The 6928-nt window shown below is 38.0% G+C and overlaps 1 long non-coding RNA gene across 1 annotated transcript; it reads right to left on the reverse strand.

Moving 5' to 3' along the window:
• Positions 1–438: 438 nt before the first annotated feature.
• On the reverse strand, positions 439–2329 carry LOC114067668. The gene is made up of 3 exons (XR_003573443.1): positions 2295–2329; positions 1672–1758; positions 439–461 (listed from the first exon to the last, which is right to left on the reverse strand). It is a non-coding gene; the product is annotated as an uncharacterized LOC114067668 (long non-coding RNA).
• Positions 2330–6928: the final 4599 nt, after the last annotated feature.

Here is a 6928-nt window from a genome sequence, read left to right on the forward strand (position 1 = left end):
GGTCAAGAATATAAAACCCCCCAAATATTTATGTACTTTTTATGGATTTCTGCCTAGATTTACTTGCATCAGTGTCTTATGCATTCTTATCCTGTTGTCAAATTTTGACTGTACTGGATAACTAAAGCTACATGATCTCACTACTGTGAGATTCTAAGCACTATTCTCTTTGACTTAAAAAGTGAAAGGCGCATTCATAACTTTTCTAAAATTTTTTTCCCTTCTGGGCATTTTCTGCAACGTAAGATGAAATAACTTTTTAAGTAAGAACTTCTCACCAAAACTTGAGTACTGCTGGTTTGAAAATACTGCTTGTAATTTATACCCTTATGCAACTGATATAAATAGATTTTCTAGATGTCATTCATTTTCAATGTTGACAATGACACTCTCTTTTTGCACCATCTTTCCTTTCTCTCTTCTTTCTTTTTAAAAGCAGTATCTCTTCTGTCATTTTTCATCTTCATTGTGCACCATGCATACCAGGAAAAAGCCTAATTAACCAAGTATAGAAATACATTGCTCAAGGAAGAAAAAACTAACCCATTACCACCAAGAAGAAATCACCAAGTCCCAAAAGCTTTGTAAAGAAAAAGCAAATATTGCAAAGAAGGCATTCAAAACAAAGGAACACTGTTCCTTAGTGTTCACCTAATGCCAATCACCTGCCTTACCTGTAAATGTCTTCTCTGCCAGCAGTGCTCATTCACTGCCTGCCAGCTCCTGCCCTGACAGGTCTCTGCCCCTCTCTCATCCCCTACTTCCAGTTACTGCAGACCTCTATCACTACTTGAACATGTGCTCTGATCTTGTTGTTGTCTGATTCACCCAAATATATTGAACATGGAATGCAGTCAGTGTGACATATTTTGCATGAATCTGTCCATACAATTCCCTTTTAATCCCATATCTTTTACTATAACACCTTTCCACCTTTGATGACCTTCCACACACAAACTGCTTAGTTTTTCCTTTATATCAGTATTTCTTTTTGTTTTCTTTTGTAAATACTATTGCTTTAGATCTTCTTATATCTTCTATATAATTGGCATTACATATATATATATATATATATATATATATATATATATTTGTTTCATAGTCTCACTTTTACAAATTTGAAGGTTATAGAGTGGGGGTCTGACGTCTGGCCCAGCACATTAGATCACTTGGGACCTGAACTACGTCTTACCTCTTAGTTCTTGTGATACAACCTTGTTGGCGAAGTCTTAGTGTAGCATTTTGCTATAACAGTGCAAAAAAAAAAAACCAGTTGGTTTTGACATTCATATCTGTAGTGCCAATGAACAGGGCAGAACTGTCACAGCTTGTTCTCATTTCTTCTAAACCAAGTTTCATAGGTTTTAGGTGGTGTTGTTGTTGTTTTGGTGGTTGTTTTTTTTTTTTGTTTGTTTTGTTTTGTTTTGTTTTGTTTTTGTTTTTTTTTAATTTCAGGTCTTAATTCAGGTCTTTCTTTTAAAAAAAAACAGCATCCAGAATAAGGTTTTGGGAAAAAAACCCAATTTTGTAATTTTCCAACTTCCTATTTTGTCTGTTGTCTTACAGGGTTTTTTTATAAGTTAGAAGCAATTTTATTTGTATCAAACCAAAGGATTTTAATGAAAGTCATTGGTGAGGGAGAAAAATCTGTTTGGTGATGCAGCCTCTTACCTGTCATTGACACAAGCAGATGTCACATGGACCAGTGCTAAAGTCTCTTCCAGTTCAAAGTGAGCTCATGAATCTGAAATAAACATCCTCATACAGGTCCAAAGAATACAAACTGCTTCCTTATACAATTCTTCATAAGACAAGTGTTCATTGTAAAACATGGTGCTTAAGTTTTTGGACATTCAAGGTCATAGCAAAGTATGCAGAAAGTGCAAGGTTACATCATGCTGCTGTTATTATGGTATGTCTTTTCAAAGTCAGGCATTTGCAAAGACTGAGTGGTCAAATAAGTCTAAATATAAGTAGAATAGGTCCAGAAGTAGGAAAAAACTTCCAATAAATTCCACAGAATTTATATATGTGTCTTTAACACTAAATTAACTTAGTGACAAGAGTCCTTGGAAAGTGTACCATAAAATCCATTGTTGTAAGATTTCCACTGAGTTACAGGCTTTGCATGTGGATATTTCAGAAACTGGGAGAGATAATGACAATTAAGTAAAATTTAAAGCTTAGCCTCATTGCTAACACTTCCTGCTACCCTTATCCTGATTTTGCCTGGATTGCTCCCTGGCGGGATAAAGAGGAAGTTGGTTATTTGGGAAAGATGTAGCTCTTTTTACCTGTTTGATTAGCTGCTCATGGCAGTGGGGTTGTCAAATGCCTACTCAGAGCAGTTGAACTCTCAGTTCAATGCAGACAGAGGCTTAACCAGGCTGGTGCAGGCAGAGCAAGTCCAGTGCTACCTGGGAATCCAGCGTTAACTACCAAAACTTTTCCACTACTTGCTGATGTTTCTACTCAGCAGACAGGAGCTGGGTTAGCTCAGCTCCTAAAATGGGAGCCTGGATACAGCTCATCATTAGTCCAAATAAAAGAGTTGTCCCCTGGCTCTGTGTGCCCTCTGCTTTACCTTGTGTTGTGTCTCTCCCTGAAGCATCCCCAATTTCAGGCCCTTAAGAAAACCTGGTTAAAACAGATACACTTGGCTTTGCCTCAGGACAGAGAGAGTGTGCTGCAATCTTAGCTGGTGAAAACAACTCTTTTTCTTTGTTTGTGTGTTTGTTTTGTTTTATTTTTTTCACTCACAGCTGTATTATTAGAAAGGACCTTTTCTTTCCTGTCTCTTCTTCCTCCTCTGAATCTGCTAAGAACCTCTTTAACTTTTCTTTCCTTTTTTTCTGAACAGGGCAATTTTCATAAACCAATAAAGCAAATCACAAGCCAGCTGAATTGAAAGAAAAGCAATTTATGTGCTTGGAAGTGTGTCTCTCTCCAACCCTCAGGTGCTGTCACAACAGCCAGGAGGTATATTGTCACATGTGGTGGAAGAGAAAAGACTATAATAAATTTAGCTATGATTACTAAGAAGAAATGCTGTGCCTATGTCTGCAGAGGCATTTTGATAGCTCACTGTTGAAAAAGAAAACCAGGAGACATTTTCTTTCTCTGAAAAATAGGATTTGCCTAAGTAAGAGGATTTGTGAAAGACTATGTTAATTTATTCATTCTCAGGAAGTAATGACATTGTATTGCCTGCCATATTTGCATATTTTTGTTGCATACTTTTCACAGGATTTTGCACAAAATAAAGGTGAGCTATGAGTGTGTTGCTGTTTTGGAAGTTCTCGGAATGAGAACACTGTATAAATGGGAATTCATTAGGACACTAATTGATAGTGTTATTATATTCTCCAATATGAAATCAGTAAACAGGTGCCACCCATCTGTAACCCTTTTCAGTTTAGCCTGTGACTGCAGAATGAATAAGAACTGGATTTAGCAAGTCATTAAAAATGGGTGGGGTATGAGTTTGTGGCTCTGGTTTATTCCACTCAGTCAAAATCAAACTACTTCCCTCCTCAAAAACTTCAAGCAAAAAATCTTGAAACATAGAAATGAGAAAAAAAATTAATTTTAATGTTTAGTGGAGCATATGCTGGAAGTATAGATCTAGTACTGCTGGATTGCCCCTGGAGTAATTTTTGAGTTCAGGAAACTACAGGAGCTCCTCAGCACTAGGGTGAGCACTCCAGCCATATGGGGCTGGGGTATAGGCAGAGAGATTCAGGCTTGAGTGTTTTACTTCTGGTTTTCTGTTCAGGAGAAAATGTGCTCTCTCTGGCATGATTGTTCTCTCCAAGTATCCAGGATGTTGAGAAGAAATTCAAAGTAGGAACTCTGAATACTCTCAGTGTTCTCCTGGAGTTACCTGAGTCTCTTCAGCAACTGTAGGAAAACCCAGGAGATATCAGCCAGGTGGTGAGAAGTTCATGGCTTTTCTTTGTTCTTCCATCTTGTACTGCACCCCCAAGGGCTCACCCTCAGGTCTGAATATCATCTTTACATTTCTGTTTGCCTCTTGTAATCATTTTTAGGTTCTAATCTGTTCCCAGTCCAGAAAGATATAGACTATAACAAAAAGGAAGGGAGAAAAAGAATTCTCCAGCACTGAGGAATGCGGGAATGCCTGTGGAGAATTTTGCAGTTATTTCTGGGGAGTGTACTATTTTTTTGTTCATTTGTTTGTTTTAATTTTTCCTCTGGAACTTGGTGTGATTATGTGTTAATGACAATAGTTCATTCTAAATCCAGCCCAGTCAGCTGTGCTGCACCAGTTTAAGACTAGTATTGGTCACTACTTTCTAGCACTTGTAGAACTAATTTTTTGTCCACAGGAACACATTAAATTTCTTCTATTAGTTTTTTTTCTTCTTCCTGTCTCAGAGAGGCATGATGCTGGAGATGAGGTGATGTCATTGTACTTTGCAGCATCAAGAGTTGTCTACTTGTGAACCCACATCCAGCAGCAGCCCCTGTTCCAGCCTCTGAATCTCTCTTCCCATAGTGCACTGCAGTCACTGAGGGCTTGACTTGCATGCTGTGACTAATGAATTGCATTTGTAGGTTGTGTGAATGGGATTGGAATTATATGGACTTAAAAACTATGACATAATATGCTTTGATTATGGAGAACAAAGCGTGGTGACTAACCTGGTCCTTTGCAGGACTCCTTTCCCAGATAACTCCCATGATTTTCTATTTTCTGGTCACTAATACAAATAAATAACCTGAAACTAAGATAGCAGTGAGTCACATAAAAGATTACATAGCTTTTGAATGTAGAGAGGTTTATTCTATGACTGTTATTAGTCACTTCAGTCACTGTGTCTTTTTGGTGTCATGGTATGGAGTCACTGGTCTGTTGAGACACTGCTATTTCGATTTGGTTTTTGCTTCAAGCAAAAAATGTGTTTAACGTGTAGAAAGCTCTGACTGTCATGTTATGGCTAGCAACAGAGCTGTCCTTGAGCTGTGAATGGTCATGCAACTGTTAGACACAAGTATCCTTATCTGATGTTATATTTTGAATATAAATAGTAAGAAAAAAATCTGCCAGCAGATATTAACCTTTATCTGTGCTCTGTCAGTGGGCTGTTGGGGAAAAGATTTTGACCAGTATATTTTAACTCTGTACATTCCCATCTCTCTGCAGGCTAGTCGTAGCAGTACTGGACTATCCTCCCACTCCAGACAAAGACATACCATTGAAGCAGGGAATGATGTCTTTAGAAACATATATAAGCATTTAACTACTTGTTAAAGCATGAAATGGCAGTAAGTATGATTTTGCTTTATTCCTTTAAATACGAAGAGGTTTTACTAGCCTTCCCTGTGTAAAGCTGAGACAACCTTCTGGTAAGTAACTTCCTGAGAAGGAGGAGGTTGAAACCAACCAAACTTGAAATCAGAATAAAGTACTTTCTCAGGAGTGCTGTTTCATTTCATATGTGGGTGCTTATTGCATCCAGGTCAAAAACACTGCAGCCCATTTATGGACTTGCCTCCCTCCTGCCCCTAATATATTCCTGCATTCCTGTGTCACCAAAGCACTGTGCAGTGAGAAAACTCTTCCATGGACAAGGTCCTGTGCATGTGCAATAGCGGACCTGGGGATGGGAAGGGATGGGGTTCAGGGAATGTAAGGATCCTGAGAGTAATGTAGTATCTCCATTTTGAGGAACTTCATCCCAAATGTACATTAAAGGGCAGAAAATATTTATGTTTTGTTGATCCTTGAGAAAAAGCAGACATGGTAATGGTATAAGAGCTTTTTAAAGGGGCAATAAATAATAGTTATGATAAATATGCTTTGGAGCCATAAAAATCCCTCCTTGGCCACCTGAAAGCTTCTGTATTACCATTATTTCATTATTTCACCATAAATAATAGTGTTTTCCTTAGACCAAAGCATATAATACACATGAAGTTTTTGGACCAAGTTACCTTATTTTCCTAAATGATAATGAGTGATATGTTACTTATTGTAAGAGTCAGGTTAACCCTAATTTTGCTCAGTTTCTGGAAAGAAGCTTAGGTCAGTCTCCAGTTTTTTAACTGCAGATGTTTACAAGCACAAAGAAATACTGGTGTAATCGCTGGCATTAGAATGTCTTTCAGGTTTTTTGAATCAGATTTTTTCCCTTTCAGAAGGTAAGCAGAGACTGTGAAACACTTCAGAGCAACATAGAGTTGTCCATGAAAGGACAGAATGTCTGTTGTTTGTCTACAACAGAATGATTGATACTGAACAGTGTGGAAAATAGCTACCAGAGTGCAGAGCCCTTCAAGGCTTAAAGCTGTGACAAGCAGGAGCAAAATTGTAGCTATGTGTGCATATACACGCAGCACCTTTCAGCCTTGGAAACATTATCACCATTGATAAATACCTCTAGATATATTTATTTAGATGTGGCAGCATCAAGCCACAGCTACTCCTAGCATAATGAGTGACTGTAGCTATTAAACAGCTGTATAAAAGGGTGCATATGTTAGAAGCAAGTATTACAGAGACCCGCTAGTTGCTTTTAGTTTAGTAGAGCATGAGGGCTTGTAATGATCTGATTAGTGAGAGAAGCCTCTGCACAAATTAAGGTGTAAACAAGACTATATGTCAAAGTCAATAATAGAGTTTTATTCAACAATGAATGTGAGGTAGAGAGATGATAGAAAGAAATAGAAAAGAGTGGAGTGGGGAGAGAGATGAAATAGAAGGTAGTCACCACCTGTGGATCCAGTGGTGTACTGTTGGCCCTTTTTAACCCTGGGCTTCTTGGTGGGGGGTGTCTCAAGGTCATCCAACACTTTTTCACTATTTATACATTTTAGCAAACAAAGGAATTAATGCACATTGTTTACACAGTTCTCTATTGGTTAAATGATTCCCTCACTTCTAATGCAAATTAGTCTGCATGCT

Source organism: Empidonax traillii, unplaced genomic scaffold (genome assembly GCF_003031625.1).
Source record: "Empidonax traillii isolate 1590-97213 ecotype Southwest subspecies unplaced genomic scaffold, ASM303162v1 scaffold952:size333442, whole genome shotgun sequence".
NCBI lineage: Eukaryota > Metazoa > Chordata > Aves > Passeriformes > Tyrannidae > Empidonax > Empidonax traillii.